The sequence below is a fragment of the Trachemys scripta genome, chromosome 1 (assembly GCF_013100865.1).
Source record: "Trachemys scripta elegans isolate TJP31775 chromosome 1, CAS_Tse_1.0, whole genome shotgun sequence".
In the NCBI taxonomy this organism is placed as follows: Eukaryota; Metazoa; Chordata; order Testudines; family Emydidae; genus Trachemys; species Trachemys scripta.
Genome location: NC_048298.1, coordinates 155,031,097 through 155,053,395, shown reverse-complemented (window position 1 = coordinate 155,053,395; position 22,299 = coordinate 155,031,097). Strand labels below are relative to the sequence as shown.

Sequence of the window (22,299 nt, the reverse complement as noted above, 5' to 3'; positions counted from 1 at the left end):
GGGTGCTCCGCCCAGGGCCCTGCCCTCACTCCACCCTTTCCCCGAGAAGCCATCTCCAGGCTGCTTGTTCCCACCCTGTTCTGCCCCCTCCCCCAAGCGCCCCTTCCCGCCCCCCCAGCCGGGGACCACAGTTGAGCAATTTGGAAATGTGCTGGGGAAGAAAGGGAGGGCTCTGGCTCACTTGCCTCAGGTCCCTGGCACCTGAACCAGAGCGGGGAGCGGAAGTCACCTCCCCAGGCAGGCTCTCTCAGGCAGCCTCCAGCCTGCTATGCTGCAGGGCAGCATCCCAGTGGCTGGAAGAGGTGGGTCCCAGGTGGGTCCTGCCCCTTCCGCCCCTACCGCTGCCCTTTCCACTCCCCACCAGTGGGTACTGAGCACCCACTATTTTTTTCCATGGGTGCTCACTCCCGGAGTCAGCTGCTATGATTTTGACTTTATCAAAACAAAATGTTTCAATAAAGTCATTTTGATATTCTCTCAATGATCTTTTAAATTTCATTTTGTGGGAATAAAGTCTGACCTTGATGAAAGATGAAAGGAAATTTTGAAATGTCAGAATTTCCCACATTCGAGTAGCTGAATTTAAAGTGTCCAACTTTTGCCAGTCATAGTTTTTGTCAGACAGTGCTAGGGGAATGCTCTAGATTGCAATGTTACATGACTTGAAAATTTCATGAAATTTCAGACCTATTTTCCCATTAACTGATGGTTTATATACAACTTCAGAATACTACAGAAAATGCTAGAAAAGAATGTGGTATAATATCTAATATAAACACTTTACACATTGTTTAATGATGTTCTGGCTTGGAAAATAGATTATCTAATACATTTTGGCCATCTTTAGTCTGATGTTCTGACATTCTATTAAATTAAATGCAGACAATATTGTGTATATTGCAGTGTATAGTCCACTGTCCAAATTGAGAGCTCCTTTATGGAATCCCCTTATGTTGTAAACCCACAGATCCAAATTAAGATTTATGATTTAATCAGAAGCATTTTATCTACACTTGTTGAGGGCAACAACAACAACAAAAAGTCCATGGGATGAAAACAATCTCACTTATTAACAGATTTCTCTGGAAGAAAAAAATCACTCATTATTTCACCCTTGCAACATATTACTATAAAACTGATCCAAAAATCAGAGGGGATAGACACAGGAAACCTTTTAAAAACATTTTTGTATTTGCAACTATAACCTCTAAAATCTAAATGGAAGTGAATCCCAGTGAGGAACTTAATTTTTGACCTTTTCTGTAGAAGGACAATCTCTGGCTTGGTCCACACATACAGCGACGTCAGTTTAACCAATGTAGATTTTGCACTAGTTTAATTAAATGGGTGGAACTTTGATTATGGACACTCTTACATTAGTTTAAACCTGGTTGACATCAGTTTAACTTGTCCCTGTTATTTACTTGAATAATTAGATATATAAAAGAAGGGGGTGAAAATATATTATCTCCAAGCCTGCCTACTTTGGCACTTAAAGGTTAACCTCTTTGGTAAGGAAATCCAGGGAATTCTTGAATACTTATGAACTCTAGGATGGATCGTCTGATGGGGGACAATATGATTGAAGGATGGAAATACTCATTGTGACATCTTGAGTGCACCTCAGAATTCAATGGAGTTTGCAGACAGAGATCTTTAGAATTTCACAATGATATTGACGTAGTGTTGCACTTGCTATTTTTGTTAACTAACATGCACATTTTTATCACATTTATTGGAGGTTCATCTCATCTGAAGGAGAGGTAGGGATCCTGACCTTGCCGTGCTCCATTGCCCCCGGCTGGCCCCTCGCTCCAGCGACCCACCCCACCATGCCAATGGAGGTTCACAAATATGTTTGGCGCTGTGCCCACAAAAGGTTAATCCGGCCCTGGATTAAACACTCAGGTTCCATATTGGGTGCCTGCAAGGTTAATGATTCAACATATATTGTTTCAAGCACAGATGAAAATGAAGATGAGATCTGAATTATACATTTTTTGATGTAAGATATTAAGTGTTGATAATTTGTATAACTATGGTTTCTTTTAAAAGAAAATGGCGCAGCACCTTTTGTCTGGCAATCTAAAAATGCTTTAAACACTAATTAATTTTATTCAAACTACTAAAAAGTAGGTATTATCCCTGTCTTTACATGGAGGAATGGAACCACAAAGGGGTATTGGCCCTGTGATGGGGCTTAATCCCGATCACCTGTAAGGCAAGGGAAAGAAGCTAGTTAGTTATGCTCTGCACCCGGGAGGAGATTCACTAATTGTCTCCTGGACAGAGGCAGTGGAGCTAGGCTGTATACGGAGCTGAGGGAGGGGCACTGATGGGTTGATGGCACTAGGAGACAGCAGCTAGTGACAGTTTTCTCTCCCTAGGAAGGACCTGGAAGAAATTTGGGATTGGCTGTGGCCAGAAAGTAGACTACAGGAGTAGCATTAAGGGTCGATGTGCACCAGGGAATGAGATGGAAGCCCATGAGAGGTGAAGGCTAGTTTTAGTGGTACTTTGACCTGCTTGAGGGAAAAGCCTTGAAGATCAGTATCCTGACAAGGGACAATTCAAGTTGAGTCTAAGAGGGGCAAAGGACCTTTGGTTTAAAACTGAATCCCTGAAAGGGACTGACATGTTGTTTGACTTGGATAGAGGGCTAAGCCACAGAAGACCCAGTGAGAGAGTCCAGAGAAGAGACTGATGAGGATTGGTCAATATGGTCAAGAAAGTGGCCCCCAAAGGGGTATGAGAGGCAAATGCTGTATCTGGGCAGGAGAGGGTGTCCTAGAGGTAAGGATAACTTTGACAGGCCCTAATTCAGGAATATAGTTAAGCACATGCTTAACTTGAATCATGTCCCATTGAAATCAAATCAAGCTATGCACATACTGTTGCATGTCCCTGAATAGGGATGGATGGATGTGCTTTCCTAAAGCAGGGAGTAAGGGCCATATTTTCAAGGTATTCAGGCACCTAAAGATGCAGGTATGTACCTAGTGGGATTTTCAGAACACCTAAAGAGGTTAGGTTCCTAAATTGCATTGATTTCAGAGGGAGTTAGGCACCTAGGGCCTCTTGAAAATCCCATGAGCTGTCTACTGCATCTTTAGGTACCTAAATACCTTTGGCCATATGTGACTTACCTAAGGGTGTGCACTGAGTCAGGAGCAGAGCCAGAAAGAAATCTTAAGTTTGCAAGTCCTCTGCCCTAAGCACTAGATAACACTGTCTCTATTCTTTCTTTTTGTAATCTTGGTCCATGACCTAGTCCTACAAATGCTTTGTTCTCATAATTAGTCCCATGGAAGTCAATGGAACTGCTCACATGAGTAAAGTTATTCATATATGTAAAGCTTTGCAGGATCAGGCCTATTAATTACAGGCCTCCCTTTCTCCGTTTTGCTATACTTCTCAATTTTTTGGGTTGAGCAGCAGGCAGGTGTTCTTAAACTGATAACGGAACCCCTGAGAAAGAAATTACCTGACCACCCACGGGATAATCAGAGGAGGTGAAATCACAGTAAAGCTGAGCGTCAGCTTTGCATCTAGGACAAAATAAATGTATATTTTCTGCCAGACAACTGTGTTTGTCCTGAGGAAAGCCTTAGGAATGAAGCTCTGGCATTTTTCCACATGGAATGACTGCATCTATGGAAAAAGCATGAGTACTCAGCTGGCTTTCTGCTTATGTGCATTGTGTTGTGTCCCAGGTTACTGTGAACTTCTTTTTAAAATCAAAGTACTGAGGTTTCACTCTTACCTATGAGTTTTATTAAACATATGGGCACTGTTGAGCTCATAAAGTACTGTCCCCAGCTTTTAACCTTGATCTCAGTGAATGCTGGAAATTTTCAGTCTTTTCCTCGGTTGTTTTCCAACTACCGGCTGGAAAGCTAGAGGGTATGTCCCCATGGCATTAGGCACTGGAACATTTACACTCCAATGCAGTTATAATGGGGAAGACTGTCCAAGTTTTCAGCGAATTGTATAATTTTTTAAAATGCTACTAGGGTTTGATGTGATATAGTTTATACAAATTTATTTGTAATTGGGTATTTTTGCTTCTAATCCTTCACAACTATCATCATTCTGTTAAAGGTGACATGAAAAAGAATGGACTTGTGCCCCTTTTTCAAATATTAGAAATCCAAGGCTTATCATACCTGAAATACTTCAGGGATCATTGAAGACCCAATAAAACTATGACAACAAAGATAATGAGGGGAAGTGATTCTTTTTGGAGGGTACTTTTATTTGTTTTTGCTAGCACCTATTTAACTAAAACATGGAAGAAAAGTTCTCCTTGCTCCTTCAGTTAACAGCTGGGGGAGCTCCCAATCCACATCTCTGTATTATCGAAGTGAGAATGCTAGTAAAAAGGGCAAAACCTATTTTTTTTCTTTTTGTAGGTCACCTTTAATTTCCTACTTATATCAATGGAATCTTGAGCCCTAGCTAATGCAATGTGTCTGGACACACCTGGAATATATATTTTAGGCATCTATCAAAGAATATCTATGCTCTGTAGAGTAACCAAAGTAAAAAATGTTAAACACGCCAAACCTAGACTGAACTCATCCCCACACAGAACCAACGATCTGGAAGAGAAGGAAACAAATGACTCAGTGAAAACTACAGCCAAGGACAAAAGGGACCAATTCCCAGTGTATACAAAAGGATAGTGGGGAAAGGGCAGAGGGAGACAAAGTGGTTAAGATTAAGCTAACCTAAATAGATGGGACGTGTGGCAAGTCCTAAAAACAGCTGGCAAGGGACTTCAATAAATCCTGTCTGGGGGAAGCAGCAGAACAGGTGTGTTCTTATCTGGATTCATCTGAAATGCTAAACAGCAACCAAGGGGTTCCTTTACCCTTAACAATTTCTATTCAAGATGAACTCTGACCAGTCAGATCTGCTTGTATCATCAGGGTCTAATTCTCTTCTCTTTCTTACATGTTCTCTGCCAGTCACTTTATTTTCAATCTGTTTTGGAGAATGTTTCATGTCATGTTAATGGATCAACCTCCTGTCTACGTGCTATCAGAGTGTAACTTTAGCGCCCTCATAGCCAAAATGGAGTCTGCTCTGCAGGCAGCTCTGGCCAAGAGAAGACATGCGCAGGAATGCAGCAGGAGAAATCCCTTCCACCCCAGGGGCACTTGTTCCAAACCCCCCCAGAGTGAACACACCCACCAACAGGAAAAATACAACGGATATAAGAAAGGGAAATATTTATTTATAGAGACGATGACAGGAGAAAAACAACAAGGGGAAATATAGGGGGAGTGGTAAAACAGGGTTGCATCCAAACTGAGGCCCCACAGGCCCAGTGGTAGCACAGTCTGAAAGGGCAGACACCGAGCAATGTGTCTGCACACAGAGTTCAGGAGTCCTGAGCAAAGTTCCAGTCCAGGGGTGAGTCTTGGGTGCTCCTGGTCGTCTTCGGCGCCAGTAAACTTTCCCCAACAAACCCCTCCGGTGCCCTCTTCTGCCACTCTCTGCAAAGCCACACAGAGCGACCACCTTCCCACTTATCTAGCTACAGCCTCCCTCCTTATTCCCAATGCAGAGTTACAAGCCCCAGTACTCACAGCCCCATGCAGCTCTGGGCAGCAGTGATACTGGGTCCAGCTCTGGCCTGTCCTTCTCGGCAATTTCTCCCTGGCACAGTGCTCCTCCTGGCTCCTGTCCTGGGGTGTCCCCGATCGGCCCTGTCCTTCCCAGGCTTCAGGCAGGTTCTCTGCTGCAGCCCTTCTCTCTCTGGAGCTCCAGAGCCATACACCCTGGAGTTTCCCTCCTTTCTTTCACTGCTCCCCATCGCCGCTTAGGAAAAAGATTTAAAGGGGCCATGCTCTCTAAACCCCAAAGGGGTTACAAGTGAAAAGATATTGCCCGAATTGTTAGTACTTGCTGCAGGGGGACTTCAGGGATATAAACAGTCTGTATTTTAGGTCTGAGTTTATGAAACATTACAGAGTGTGATCGTTTGAAAGGTTAGGCAGAGGATTTTCAGAGTCCCAGTCATGGAATCCCATTAAACAGAGATTCCAAAAAGGTTTTTGTTTTAAAAAAATCATATTTATACATAGACCAGCTATATGAATACCCATTTAAGTGCACCAATTGTCCCAGTGGGAACTGCTGAGGACATTTAGAATTGCTGATGTCTCAAGCTTTCTCAACTTCTTTTCTATAAGATCTCAGTCCAACCACACATCTAAAGTGAGGGAACTATAGGATTCAATTTTTAAAGTGCATTGGTACAATTTAATAGCCAGTGTGCCGGATTATTAAATTGATAGTAAAGGAGAGTTGCAAAACCAACCTATTGGCAATGTAAACAGTTGTGACTGTTTATTTCGTATTCTCCAGTTACAAAGTATCATGTCTAAAACCTATCAGTTTATTTTATAAAAAGTCCTTAATAAAAAGAGGGATTGTAATGGAATATTATATTTCAGAAACAATTATCTACACCCAGGGCCGGTGCAAGGAAGTTTCGTGCCCTAGGCGAAACCTCCACCTTGCGCCACCCTCCCACCAGCTAACCCCGCCCCTGCCCCCCCGTGGCAGCTAACCACGCCCCCCACCCCTCCACCAGAGGAGTGCCCCCCGCAGCAACTACCTCCCCTCTTCAGCTAACCCTGCCCTGGGGGCTCCCCTCCACGGAAGCTAACCCCACTCAGGGAGCCCGCCCCAGCTCACCTCCGCTCCGCCTCCTCCTCTGAGCACACAGCCCCCACTCTAATTCCCCTCCAATCGGTGCCGCAAGCCTGGGAGGGGAGGAGAATTAGAGTGGGGGCTGTGTGCTCAGCGGAGGAGGCAGAGTGGAGGTAATCTGAGGCGGGGAGCGGTTCCCCTGTGCACCCCCCCCCCCTTACTCCGGGGGGCCCTCCCCGCATCCCCTCCCCCCTGGCCCAGCTCACCTCCTCGCCTGAGCGGGCTTTTAGGCGCCCTCAACTACTAGGCGCCCTAGGCGGCCGTCTAGTTTGCCTAGTGGTTGCACTGGCCCTGTCTACACCTTAATCCTGCAAAGACTAGATGACCCTTACGGTCCCTTCTAAACCTATGATTCTATGTGTGCAACTTCACATAAAGTGAGTAGACCCACTGAAGTCCCTTTCTATCCTAAGCTCAGTAGGACTACCCACGGCATGTAAAGTTAAGCATATGCACAAGTCTTCTCAGGACTGGAGCCTAAACTAGGTGGTGAGGGGTGATGCTCAGGATCCCAGTGGGCAGCAGAATTGTTTGGGTGAGTGGTAGGTAGAGCTATGCAGAACTCAGTGGTTTCAGTACACGTGTTTTTTACGGTGGTTGGAGGGATGAGGGTTTCAGTTCTTGTGCTTTAGGTTCACTTTTCATTGCAGAGTCAAATAAATCTGACATCTCAAAGCAAAATCTAGACATTGTCTAAAGTGGGGATTTTATCCATCACCCTTTAATGTAGTTGTACCAATATTAATATCTAATGTAGACAGGCAAAGCCATAATTCCCACTGATGCAGCTACACTTGCTGGAATCCAGTGTGAGTTGCACCAGTGCAGATCACCATTTATAGCAGCTTTGCCTGTCTACACTACACTACACAAGTGCCAAACATTGGTGGGAGCCACAGACAGTTATAGGAGGGCAAATCCCTGGTGTGGTTCTATACAGCTGAGAGTCACATGAATTTGGGTGTCTTTCCTATTTAGATTCTAAACTCTTTGGCTTTGTCTTGACTAGGATTTAAAGTTGTGATGTTAGCTCACCATAGCTAGCTTGCTTAACAAATACTTTCTAAAACTCTAATCAAGACAAGGCAAGTCCTGTTTTAGCACAAATTAAGCTAGTTGAGGTAAATCCCACAGGAAATCTGGGAAATAGACCCTGTTAGCACATGCTTGAATATAACTTACCTTGTTTGGAATGAAGTTTTAAAAGGTGTTAGTTAGAATGAACTAGATCAAGCTAACACAATCTAACAACACACCTTTGAATCCCAGTCTAGACAAAGCCCATGGGGCAGGGACAGTCTATCACTGTGTATCTGTATAGCACCTAGCAGTTTCACATGGTTTCCACCAAACCCATCAATTCCTCCTGGAAGCAGTAGGGAAGGAAGGGCTTAGCTTGAAATTTGCCTGAAATCTGTCTGAAATTCAGCCCAAATTCATCACAACTTTTAAGAATCTGGGCTCACCTGTGCTGACTTCTGAGTTTGTTGCACAACCCAAGACCAGGAGAGTTGCCTGGTTTTCATCACAAAAGTTTTGCTCAGCTGTGTTGGCAGGGCCAGGGAGGGAAGGGTGCTGCAATGTTGCTGTTGGAGAATTAGTATCAGGATGGGTAGATAAGCTGGCTGGGTAGGAAGGAAGAGAAATGAATATGAAGGTGAGAGACTCTAGGAAGAGCTTAGCGGGGATGGGGGAGGGAGTGGGAAGGAAGGAAATGGATGACAGTGAATATAAATGCAGAAAGATAGTTGGCTAGATTCTCAGGCTGGTGTAAGTCTGCAAAGCTTCACTGACTTCAGTGGAGCTATATCAATTTACACCACCTAAGAACCTGGCCCTAAGCATCATCCAGTTCCCACTAACATCAATGGGATTCTTTCCAGTGACTTCAGTGGGAGTTGGGTCAGGACTAAACTGCTAAAGACCATCCTCAACAACAGCGAAAATTGAGAAACATAAAGAATATTTAGGATTGAACTTGTGCATCTCCTGAATCTGAACTCAATGAGTGGGTTTGGTCAACCTCTAAGCATGTACAAAATAGGGAACTGCGCACCTACCTAAGTTTTGCATTCCTAAATGTGGCTTTTACTTACCAAAGTGCAAGATTTTGGCCAAGTTCTTTTCTCAGTTGCATCAGTGTAAATCTGGACTAATTTTGCTGTCTTCAATGTAGGATTTGATCCAATGCAAAATGTATGGATGCTACTTGGGTGCCACTTCTTAAAAGGTGACCCTTAAATTTTATTGTTAGAATATTTAATTAAACTAAAGTTATTAACAGGAAAACAATATCTGACACTTTTTAGAAAATTGATGAGATTGAATCTTTTAAGAAATGTTTGATTAGAAACAATTCTGCCTAAAATATTAACTTTGCCTGATGAGAGAATTTACACACATCATTAAAATATACATATCTTGAAAAGAGCATATTTTTGTAGTGGTTATGGAGAGTTGCATGACATGGACTTATTTCATTATTAAATAATATTAACAATTTATTAGGCTGAAATAAAAATACCAAGCCACTTACATTGCAAGCAGAAATTTTGGACTATGAAATATTGTCTGAGTCAGCATTAGAAACCAATTAAAAGTACAGAGGTAGGAAAATGTAAAAAGAAGGTGGGGGAAAGTTAGGATGAGACTCATGTAAAAACAGATGATGAGAAGAGATGGACAAAGAACATTGATTAGAAAGTATTATTGTGTTGTTTCTTTTGATCTATTAAAGATGTCCAGCCAATCTGTACTTGTGCTGAAAATACAACACAGAGAACCAGAGTGAGCCTGTGGCTAGCGTGCTAGACTGGGACTCAGGGTGGTCTGAATTCTGTTCTTGTCTCTGCCACTGACTTGGGTGAATCACTTAATCTCTCCGTGCCTCTGTTTCCCCCAGACCTTAGTCTGTCAATTAGACTGTAAGTTCTTCAAAGCAAGGAGTGGTTCTAACTATGTGCTAGTACAGGGCATAACACAGTGGGGTCTAATCTTGATTTGTGTTACAGTAGCACATAGATGACCCAGTCTTGATCTCGAGGCACTTTTTCAGTATTACTAATAATGCAACCGAGAATAAAAATCATGAATTTTAAAAACTTTACTGGCCAAAACTGTTTCCTGGCAGAGCCCATTATTATCATCACTAAATATTCCTCAACCAATTGCCCCAAATTCCTGAAGCCACTGCTCCCCGTGAAAGTAGATTAACTAGGACCTGATTTGCAGAGGTCCTGAACATTCCACACTCTAACTAAAGTCTAGAAGGCAATGCTCTTGAAAATCAAGTGTCACACTTTGCAGCATGCCCTGCAGGTCAACAAAACCAGGGTTTGTTGGACAGGGAAAGGAAATGAATTCCAGAGTCAGGGCCCCACGCTGAGAACCCCCGACTAGCAGCCAAGAGCCTCCACTGATTGAAAGGGCTGTGGTATCAAATGGCATTCTCTCAAGTAGCCAGATTAGACTCACTGCTATGACAGTATGTATGAGAGCTGGAGAGCATTTGTTCTATTAAGGCAAAGGAAATTAACTTAGATGGTTTGCTCAGATGACAGCTCTATGGCTGAAACCCAATGCAACGCTTTGAAAATGGCACAGTTTGTTGTCTTATTGAAAACTCCCCAAAGCCAGACATTTAGAATTAAGGCTGAAAATCTGTCTAAAACTCTGTGTTATCTATGTGTTTGCACATCAGATATGTTGTGCAAAACAGAGCTTTTGTTTACCTTTGAATGTCCTTGCATTTTAAAAAAAATATAATAATATATTACATCTTGGTACAACCTCTTTATTCATCTGTTTTGATAAGCCATGCTAATCTCCTGTTTTATGGAGTACTTGTAATTAAATACGTAGCCTTATTATCAGAACTAGTTTAGCATCCCAGCAGAAAACTATTAAAAACCCATTCACACATATTACCTAAAGTCACAGTCGTGCAGTAAGGCAGATGTTATTGGTTGGGCCAGTGGTCAGCCAATGAATCATTGAACAAACAGGTTGCTATTTGAAGTCACACACAGTGGTTTTTTAATAAGATCCTACTATTTATAGGTCAGGTCACATTTACAGTAAAAAGCTTAATCTGTTTATTCACTTTTCACTGGACAAAGCACTACTTTAATGCCACTCTGCTGAGTTTGGCAGAAGCACAATTACATCATTAGAACAGAGGTGCCAAAAGCAACGTTCAGTTCTTTCAGATCCCTGGCTCTTCAATCCCTTTTATGCCAGCAGGCTATACTAATTAAATACTCTAAAACCTAACTTGCTCAGTTTAAATTATATCAGCAGTGTTAAAAGTGTGGTGATAGTAATGAGAGAGCCGTGGGCTACTGGTCTGAGCACAGGACTGGATGCCTGGAAATCATGAAGTCTAACCCTGACTCCTTTGTGGTCTCAGCAACTCCCATAACATCCCTGACTCCACTTTCCCATCTATAAAATGGGGATAATAATACTTACCTATTTCATGAGAGGGGTGTTCTGAGGATTATTTGGGGGGAGGAGGACCGCTTTCCCCATGCAACTCTATACAGGGACTGGCCAGCATTCTGTTGTGGAGTGCAGTAGGGCTCATGCTGCACTCTCCCAAGAATGGGGATGGGGAAGGGGGAAGATAGTAATGCATCTTGCACATGCTAGAAGCTCTTTGGGGCTCCAGCTGCCATGTGGCCCCTCTGTCACACAGGGCAGAATCTTGTCCTTAATCTTTGCAAAGTGCTTTGAAGAGGAGTAGCGCTAGGTGTTAATATTATATTTTAAAACTCATTGCTCTTCACACTTCAGGATGACTGCACAGCTTTCTGGATGAGGATGCGATTAATCAAGACTGACTGAGCGCTCATCGGTTTAGTAGATGTGTCTGTCCATTGTCACTGTAACATCTGATGTGCAGTTACATGTATTACACAGCAGTGGTTGCAAGCCTAGGAGGATATACATGCAAGGCTTATCATCTCGTTGGATAATCACCTCTTCACCCACAGTCAAGGTACTGGTTTTACTTGGCCAAGCTAGGGAGTCTGAGTTGGCTTTATGAGTAAAAAAATTATTGGTAGTATTAGAATGGCATCCGGAAGCTCCAACTGAGATCAGGGCCCAGTTGTGCAAGGTGCTCTACAAACACAGTTAAAGACTGAGAAAGGGTGGAAGGAGAAACAGAAGCACAGAGAGGTGAAGTGACTTGTCTAAGGTCACCCAGCAGATATGTGGCAGAGTTGGGAACAAAACCCAGGCCTTTTGATTCCAGTTCAATGCTCTATACCTTAGACTGCATTGCTTGTTTAATACCTAGATACCATAACATTAGAATTAAGGGACAGATCCTCAGGGTATATAAATTGGCATAGCTCCATTGAAGCCAATGGCATTATGTTGGTTTATTTTAGCTGAGAATCTGCCCTAAATCTATAGTAACATTAGTATTTTTACAGTCCTTTGAAGATATAACATGCTATAGAGATGCTAAAGCCAATATTTTCAAACTTTTCTGCCTAAAATTTGTCACCAAAATCCGTATTTAGGCCCAGAAATATGTGACCTGATTTTGAAGAGTGACTTCAGTGGCAGTGGTGGTTGCCTACACCTTCTGGAAGTCAGATCACTTATCTAAGTGCCTAGATATGGATTCAAGTGCTTAACTTTAGGCACCGTAGTTGGAGAAAAATTGGCCTAGGAATTGCTGTTAGCTTTTTTGCTCTAACAGAACATTTTCATTTACTTTGGCCCATCCATCCATGTCACTGATCTCCATTTTTAAGTACAAACGGCCTAGAGTTCTGGGTACACAGCACCTGTGCTAATTCAGCCGTAGTGTAAGTGATACAGTTCATTGGACTCTCACTTGTTTATGACAGGGCTGAAACTGTCATTAGCTTCAATGGTGCTGGATCAGGCCCTAATAATGGTAACAACCTTATTGAACTATGGTAGAATAATGATCTGAGGCTAGTTTAAACTCTCCAATTCACTGACATGCCCACTTCTAAAGCAGTTGTATTTCTTGCATTGCTAGGGACAGTTACTTCTAGTTCCATAGCAAACACATTTTAATTTTGACAGGTGTTTTAAAATGAGCTCACAAGGTGATATACAGCTTTTTTTCCAAGGAGATCTAGAGACTGTAGGAACATGTTAGTTTGATATTTCATTTACATCTGGATATACTGTATAACATATTAACACTGCAGACACATTCCTAAGGGGCTGAGCGAACTTCAGAATCTTGGGCTGACAGAGAAGACATGGAAATATCACAGTTTAGTAAAGCAGATGAAAGATGGATGCAGGGGAATTGAACAGGGCTTATGTGTGCAGGGTGCAGTGTATTGTGCAAGGTAACATAAATCACATGGTTACATTTTGTGACTTAGTCTAAAGGGCATTAGGTGTTATTTCTGTTAAGCAAAACATAACGTGCTAGGAAATCATGGATGTAAAGCTGTAACTATTAATGATTTAATTGCTTGATAGGCAGGGAGTCTCTTTGTAGCTAAGGTACTTATATGGCCCCATTACAGTAGTACCTGAGCACCTCACAGACTTTAATGCACTTGTTGTCTTAACACCTGTGAGATAGGGAAATTCTACTATTAGAACTGAAGCACAGGAAGACTTGGTGCCCCAGATCACATAAGAAGTGTATGGCAGAACAGGTAACTGAACCCAGATCTGCCACATTCTGGGGTAGTGCCCTAAGCAGTGGGCCATCTTTTATGCTGTACCTTAGTACTCTTACCTTCCCACACAATCTCCCACCCCCCAAAATGGTTCTCAAAACCTTGTATACTGCAGACCACCAGAAGGGAATGCATGGACCACCGTGATAGTCTATTGACCAGCCACCTGAAGGGGTTCAGAATGAGATTTTCAACACTTCATTTTCACAGCAGATCAAGATAAAACAATTTAACACAAAGGAATTCCTATAATGATAATGCACTGGGGAATTCACAAAAACTGATTACCATCCCACTCAAATTTCCATCTGTTGAGATGATTGCTGAGAGCTCACTATTGATCTAAGATACATACAACAGCAAAGATTGTAAAACAAGCTTGTAAGCAGTATTTGGATTTGTATGGTTGATGTGTGTGCAAACCATTATTTCACATTTAAGACCAATGTTAGTACCTCCATGTATGAATACCATGAGCTGCCTTAAAGAATTCGTAAGAACATGGTCAGGTTCTAGTTCTGTGAAAGATTTTGTTTCTCATATAATTTGTGTTTATTTGATGGACTGTAGTAGGTATGTTTCCATGCTTTGGATTTATAGAAAGGCACATAATCATCCAGGACTGGGACTCATTCATATACTTTAGCCTTATCTCCGTGGTGGAGGAATTGTCAATAGAACTTGATATGTAATTTGGAGATTTCACTGTATATCTATAAATGAAATAATTGTGTGTAGAAGGGAGGGAGTGGGGGAGTATATGAGTGGTGATGGTAGCAGGTGGTCTTCTAGAAAGGAATCCTTTTGTGCCCAGAAGGATCAACTAATGTGCTCATCCCAGGTCTAATTCTGGCTCTTTGGAGTGGCACAGGTATAACTACTCCGAAGTCAGTCCTGTAAATGAAATCAAAGGAGTTTTCATGGCTGCAAACAAGGGCAGAATTTGGCTCACTGATTCTAATAATTCTGCAGAAGTGGTGATCTTCCATGATTTCTTCTCTCCTGAAGAATGGTTACATACAGATATCTGACCTGGCAATGTTTGAAAGTATCAGCTGCAGAGTCATGAAAATGTTTTTTTTAATGGTTATTTCCATAGCCAGGTAGCTAAGAAGTATCAGTGGCATTAGTTGTTAGTGTGCAACTTCCTCCAGCTTCTTTTCCTTTAGGATTTTTGTTTTCAATTTCTTCTTCTCTTTCTGATATTGAGTCAGATTCTCATTATTTTGTATCGCCTGGTTGTGATTTTACTTGGTTATTACTTGTGTTATTTGTTTTGAGCATTCTCTTTATACCTTGCTCTGGCTTGATTTGTCTTTTAGTTCAAAACTCCATAAAATTGAATTAGAAATAAGAGGAAAGGCAATTAACAATAGGAAAGTATTATCACAGCAAAATGAGTTGTTTCCTCAGACACTGATATGGTATCACTTTTTATTGTTCATTGATTCAACCCGTCTCTGTGAAACTCATTTGGTTAATTCCACAGCCCAGACACGGATGGAACATTTCCGGGGAAATTTTTCAAAAGCACTTAAGAAATTTAGGGGTGTAAACCCCATTGACTTTCCATGGAACTTGTTTTTCTAAATCTCTTGAGTGCTTTTCAAAATATTCCCCTTAATGTACAAGTTCCATTAACCCAATACTGCATAGATTTTGGATTTGCCCAGTTCAATCTTAAAATCCAATAATTGTTGATGACATTGTTGTGTTGAAGTCAACAAAAGCTCACAGGCAGAGTGGCTGCAGGATGGGGCCCATAATCTGTTTGCATGTGAAATATTTAGGTACAAAGATTGAGTGGGCTTTCAAAAGTGCTCAGCATTGGCCTAACTCCACTCCCATTGAAGTCAAGGTAAAAAGGGCTAAATTACTCCTTCTTTCAATTGGTAGGCCTTAGGGGGAAGAAGATACAGGGAACCCTTTTCCTCCCACAGTCCCATGGAGTCCCATGAATTGTGGGTTTCCCAGCACTTGGCAGTGCAAGAGAGTAGGGCTGCCTGGCACTGCCTGCAGCACTAATGTGACCCAGAGGGGTCATTTCTGGCAGGGCATATGTGAGAGCAAGGTCCAGCCACTCACCTGTGGCAACAGAGCAGTGCTGGGGGGAAGTACTTGCTACAGGTTTTGTAAGATCTGTTCTGTTCTGAGTTATTCCACACCAGCATCCCTCCTCATGCTGGTATTTGGGCATTCTTCTGTCCCCTAATAAGGCTTAGCCTCAGACTCTACAAGGGATCGGGTGGTTCAGGGAACTGATAATACACTATGGAGCATTTCACTGTTACAGTTGCTATCCAACTCAGGCTGGTAGTGACCCAAAGCTTTTATCACCTGGACGGCTGGTGGCCTATGTGAAATTAAATTGGTGGTCTCATTTTAGCTCCTGATAAGTAGGTGTACCCATTGCCACAATCACCACTACAGATGGATGGATGCAGACACCAAAATACTCTCTCAGATGTAAAGGTACTCTATGCAGGTTGGAATTGGGGAACATTGGCAGGAGAGCACAGGAAAGCTTGTATTACCATTGCCCATGCTACATCAGTTTTATCAAGGGACGAGGACTTCATTCTCCAGGGCTGTCAGTCTGGTGCATTTCAGAAGTGGTAAATTCATACACAAATAGGGTGACCAGACAGCAAGTGTGAAAAATCAGGACGGGGGTAGGAGGTAATAGGAGTCTATATAAGAAAAAGACTCAAAAATCGGTACTGTCCTTATAAAATCGGGACATCTGGTCACTCTACACACAAAAATGAAAAAGAACTAAGACTTTGCCATGGAACCCATTTTTTGGCAGGCAGTTTTTCTTTTTCTTTGTGCAATGCTTTAAATGATCTCTAATAAGGTGTACACATGTGAACTGTGGTGTGTATGGGACAGTAGTTAATTGAACATGGCTTTTCAGATATACCATGTGTTACAATTTTGATAAAGAAAAGTGAGTAGCAAGGGAATAGCAGGTGAAATTAGGCTCTAGTGGCCTACAATGTGACATTTAATTTAATACAGGCAACAATGTGACATTTAATTTCCTAAACTGTAAAGAAATTAAGTCAGCTCACTTAAAAAAAATAGACAGGAAGGGAATAATTTTCACTTTTCATTTAAATTAGAGAAAAGGTTGGTCAATTAGTTTATTGGCACTCAGGTAACTTTTAATGATGCTAGACAGAGAGAAGGTGGCAGCTCTCTCAATACAATTCTCTGGGGAGTGTTGTCCAGTAACAGATTAAAAACATCTTTAAATCTTAGGCTCTGGAGACTGATTTTGCTCCATGACCATTTATAATCCAATTAAAACTAAATAAATAAATAATCCCCCTAAGCCCCTCCAAATTGTCAACATGAGCAAAACAAAAGCACATTAAAGTTTACAGTGCTCTCTAATGAAGGGGAGGCAGAGAAATAAATGTCAAAATTAGCTTGTTTTGGCAAATTTGAGTTCTAGGATTTTTAGGGGGTTGTATTTTATTTATTTATCTCAGATAAATGGTTTCAATAGCACCCAATCTGTTTCTTTAATCAGCTCTCTGTTATTATCTTCCTGCTTCCTCAGCAAAGCAAAAATAATGAAATGAAAAGCTTTCCCGTATTTATAACAGTTCATCACAAGCAGCAGGGCATGAAGCCACTGGGAAGGAATTACAACTCATTACACCTTGGAATAAAGTCATCTGCCCTGAAAACGCTCCAGCTGATAGAGTGCAGCATCCTGCCTACTTACCAACACCAGCCACCATGAGCAATCTCCTTGCTGCTCAATAATTCATTGGCTTCCTGTTGTACCAGAGTCAAATTAAAGATTTCTGCCTTATACTCAAAGTCTTACAAGGGATTTGTTTTTCTTTCTTAGGCCCTGTCTACACTACACACCTTAAAGCGACACAGCTATACCACTGCAGCTTCACCGCTGTATGTTCACCCGTGTAGCCGCTCTATGCTGGCAGGAGAGAGCTCTCCCATCGGCATAATTAAACCAACCCCCCAATGAGCAGCGGTAGCTATGTTGGCCAGAGAGTGTATCCCGCTGACATAGCGCTGTCCACACAGCGCTTCTGTCTGTGAAACTTATGTCGGTCGGGGTGTGTTTTTTTTCATACCCCTGACCGACAAAAGTGCTAGTGTAGACATAGCCCAAATTGTATCAGGGACCCGTTGTACTAGGCACTATACAAATGCATAATATAAGGACAGCCTTCCTGCTCCAAATGGCTTACAAGCTAAACAAAGACAAGATTGACAAAGAGTGGGAGGTGGAACAGAGGCACCAAGAGATGATGTGACTTGCCCAAAGTCACCCAGCAGGCCAGTAGCAGAGCCAGTAATAGGACCCACATCTCCTGAATCCCATATCAGTGGCCTGTTGAATAGGCCATGCTGTCTGGACAAAGCTACTTGAGACAACCTGTTGCTTCATAAACATAGCCTCCCTTACTAGCTACATTCTACAGGAACAATGCCAACGGAACCATTTGCCACAAGAGTGAGTCTTCAAAGAGCAGGAGACAGAATTCTCTCGGAAGCTGCACCTAGGCTGTGGAACTCATTTCAGCAAGGGATTACAATGACAACCTCAGACATGCTCAGAACAAACCCCATTCCTTTGATTTAGCTTTCCCACAGTCCATATGATTTTTTTTAAAAAAACCATCCAACCTGGAGGGAGAAGAGAGATGGATTAAAACAACTTTGCCCTTTTACTTAAAAATCAGAAATTGCCCAGATATCACAGCCTTGGAGGGCCTAGAGAAACCTATGCAAAGAGGAATAAAACTGTAGTTCATGTGGTTGGTGACACTTGGGATCAAATATTTAACACTGTCACTCCTAAAATGTGGAGTTGGTTTCTCTTGAACATTTATCCCACCCTATTCTTCCCCATTTAAAAATGATATCTGAAAACCTCTTCATTGTCCCCATACAGATGTCTCTCTCCCCTTTGGTTTGGTGTTTATATGTTGTGTGTTCACATGCAGATGTACATTTTGAGTCCAACATTTTTCAACAGGTGTGTAGCAGACCCAGTCTGGGCATGCAACCCCCCTGCATATAAACACGGAAGACCAGATCCTTACCTGATGTAAATAGGCATAGCTCCATTGACATTAATAGAACCATGCTGATTCACAGTAGCTGAGAATCTGGCCCAACAAGTTTTACAGGAGCCTGCACTTTTATGCATCCTTGTATAAAAATTTCATCCTAATTATTATTTCTCATTACTTTTTTTTAACTTTAATTATCTGCACAGCAGCCCAGGTGCCTTGGCGGGCTAGTGCTCTAAAAATAAAATAACTAGATTATTTATATTGTTATTAACAATAAACATGTAGGCCTTCAGAGTTGGCTTATGTGAACGTAACTTAAAGGTAATAGATCTGTCAAATGGTTTACATTAAAGGATTATAAACAGGAAAGGAAAGGATTCATTAAAGGATTACATACACGAGCTGAAAATTGCCCAAAGGATTCATGTACCAGTTACTACAGGGCAAGGACTCAATACTGCTAATGCGTCTGTATCCACGTAACTTTATGCACACTGAGTAATCAATGGGAAATCAATTGTGCTACTCATATGTGTACCGTTACTCTGATACATAAGTGTTTGCAGGTCTCTGGACCAAAATTTCTGTGAAAAAACCTGAAACCAATAAAGACTCAGGGCCTGATCCTGCAGAACAACATTCATGCAAGCAGCCTCATGCATGTCAATAGTATACATATGTAAGTAAGGACTATTCATGTGAGTAAGAGTTGCATAATAGGACCCTCAGTTTGCAAAGCATTAGCCAAGTGTGAGTTGAGCCTGAGCCAGTTTAATATGGTTTAGAGTGCAATCCATGGAAAACTTTATGGGTTTGCTTGGAGATTTTGGCTAAATTTGGCATCAGAGTAAAATTCCAGGGACTGCCAGCCACTGTAAAATGAACCCACCAAGTTTAGTACAATTTTCAGCAAGAGTGCATTTCTTCCGGCAGGAGTTGAGAAAGATTGTGTAGTTTTGTCAGGAACCTACAGCTTATCTGTTAACCAGTATATAAGTGTAGCCGGGTACTGAGAATCTGTTTAGAGCTGGATTATGATAAGCAGCCTCTCGGTAGCCATGAAAAGGCCACTCACAGTGGCAGTCCCTATGTTCCCTGCACTCTTGGGAGCAGGACTCTGAACAGAAGACAAGGAGCAGTTGGTCTCCATTTGCACTGGCCCACGGAGCATGGCTGGTGCACCTGGGAAAGTGATCAGCTTCAGTCTGTTAAACACAGTGGACTGCTCAGTCCCATGTCGAATAAGCAGCCTCAACAAACGGTGCAGCTCGACACTGCCCCTTACCGCAGCTTTAAAAGTTACAATCAAGCCCTTAGTAGATATAACCATGACAGTAGAAGTATTTAAATATACGCATAAATGAAAAACACAGGCATGATTCTCCATTGCTCTGCACATTGTGTTATCTTCTCCACCTAATTTGCAATGGTGCAAATGATTACATAAAAGGACTGCTTCTCTTTTACACTAAGACCCTTTTACACTCCTAGGATGCTGTATCTGAGAATCAGGCCCAAGGTGTTTCGGGACAATGGAGACCAGTTCCAAAGTACTGTAGCTTTTCAGACATGCACACAGTAAACAGGTATCATAATTCATTGACTTTTACAAAGATTACTTTGGTTCTGTGTGGTGCTTTCTATTCTACAGGTAAAGATCCGACCCAAAGAGAGAGCTAACAAGCTATTTCTTTAAAATGCTACTACCATCTCTTCAGTTTAGTTACCGTAAAATCTACTACCTGCACTTTTATATGGTTAACTCAATAGGGTTAAAACATTTACAAATAAATTGGGTAAAAAATGCCACATAGAAATTACCATTGAAAGAAACATACTATACTTCTGTTCTAATGCAGCTAATAAAGCTCACAAGCTGGGAGCTCAGGGGCGGTGGTGACAGTGGGGAAGCATTAAGGAGCATCCCTGTAGACTAAAGAAGAGCTTTTATTCTTGTCAGTCACTAATGGATGTTTTACAACATATATTTATATATTTGAAACCTTGCTATAGCCCCTAATATGTTTTGTGAAGCGCTTGCCATGTTCTGAAGAAAGATCTACATTTTTGGTCTAGGATCTGATTCCTCTGTGTATTAGAAGGAGAAGTGAGTATTTGTTTTTATTTCTTCTTTTTCTGAAGACATAGACTTCTGATAACTTGGTAACCATCACATTACATTCCTCATTTGACTTCCTAATTTATTTTCATAGTATTTTATACCTTTTTTTCCTCACCAAATTAGTAGTGTTCCACATTTGTCTTCCGCTTTCCCTCCCCTTCCCCCCAGTAATAGTGATCTGTATTCCATTCTAGATAGTGAGCAGGTTGAGAGGTACATTTTAAGAGGATTTTATACCATCAATTTATATATTAAACAAACATACAAACAAAAACAATTAAAGGAAAGGTGGAACAATTTCCTGTTTTCCTTTAACTACAGGCAGGCAAGCAGATGTATGTATCCATTTATTTCTTACCTTTTGCATATTTCAGCAGAATTTCCTATTTGTTTCCTATTTCCTTTCTGTTGCTGGGATAGGAAAACAACAACAACAAAAAAGCAATAGGTGTAACCTATACATAGTAGATTAGAGACCAATCATTAATGCCTAAACATCCCACCACTAGAAAGAGAACAGTACATAAATAATTGTCATCCTTATCTGTAGCTGCATTGGAAACCGTTATATGTTTTAATGTGTTTATCCAACTCAAAGACCCATTGCAGCACTGAGCACATTGGAATACGGAATATTTTCTGGACTGTGATCAATAGTAAACTAAGATGGAATGTTTTGATGGCAAGACTGTTTAATCAGGAAAAGAGAGGGTCATGTGACTTCTTTTTAGGCCTCCATCTAGAGCTGGGTGAATGTTGTTATTGTTGTTTGTGGTTGATAATCATTTATGTTTTTGTCTGGCAGGAGCACCCATGTGTCCCAGTCAGAGTGCTGTACAACACACAAAAAGACACAGGCCCTGTTCCAAATTGCTTAAGCTTTAGGAACTATAGTCGGATAGCAGGAACAATTATTTATAAACATTTTGTCAACTCTAAAGTGAAGTTTGATGCAAATATTTTCACACCCTTTCCTAATCACTCTTCTGTGAACTGTCATACCAACAAATTTTGTTCATGGCCTTGTGTTTGTCTTGAAGTGGGCCACTGAGAGCACATCACCCCTTTCCTCCAATACTTCCAAGGGCTCCCAGTCCACTTCTGTTAATCATGTCAAGATCTTGGTTGCAATCTGTAAAACTATCAACAGGTCAAGACCCAGCTATTTCAGTGAGTTCAGACATTTTTCTTGTTGACAATGGCTAGGTCTTCCAATCATTAAAGAGAAAGAGTAACATGTGACTTAGGTGACAAGTTCCACAGCTCATATAGCAAATTCTGAATATTAAATATCCAAATCAAAACTCACAGCAAACAATTTCTAAGAACTCTTTATGCTGAAATATGTTTGGGCTAAACATCCATTGAACAATTTCAAATAACAAACAGATCATCAAAGTTGTCAGCAGTTCGTGGACAACTCACCTGCAGAAAAAATGTCATAAATAATTTAAGTAAATACGCTGTGTTGCTACAAACTCTACATCAATCAATGAAGTTTTGTGGTTTGACTGATAGTCTTGGTAATCTTTCATATATGCTCAGAGCCAGCTCATCATTTTTGCAAGGTGCATCTATGCAGTCCAGCAAGGCATACATCAAAGGCTGCTTCCAAACTGGTGTTTGTCATTTTCCAGTACAATGCTATATAGGTATGTCATGAATCTAATGAACTGAATTTTCATCAGTTAAAACTCTTATCCTTTTC

General features: G+C 41.5%; 1 long non-coding RNA gene across 1 annotated transcript in view; it reads left to right on the top strand.

Moving 5' to 3' along the window:
* Positions 1–4,198, top strand: part of LOC117887761 — a 35,315-nt gene extending 31,117 nt beyond the window's left edge. Inside the window, exon 3 of the long non-coding RNA XR_004648201.1 lies at positions 1,742–4,198. This is a non-coding gene — a long non-coding RNA (uncharacterized LOC117887761). The remainder of the gene's footprint in view (positions 1–1,741) is intronic.
* Positions 4,199–22,299: the final 18,101 nt, after the last annotated feature.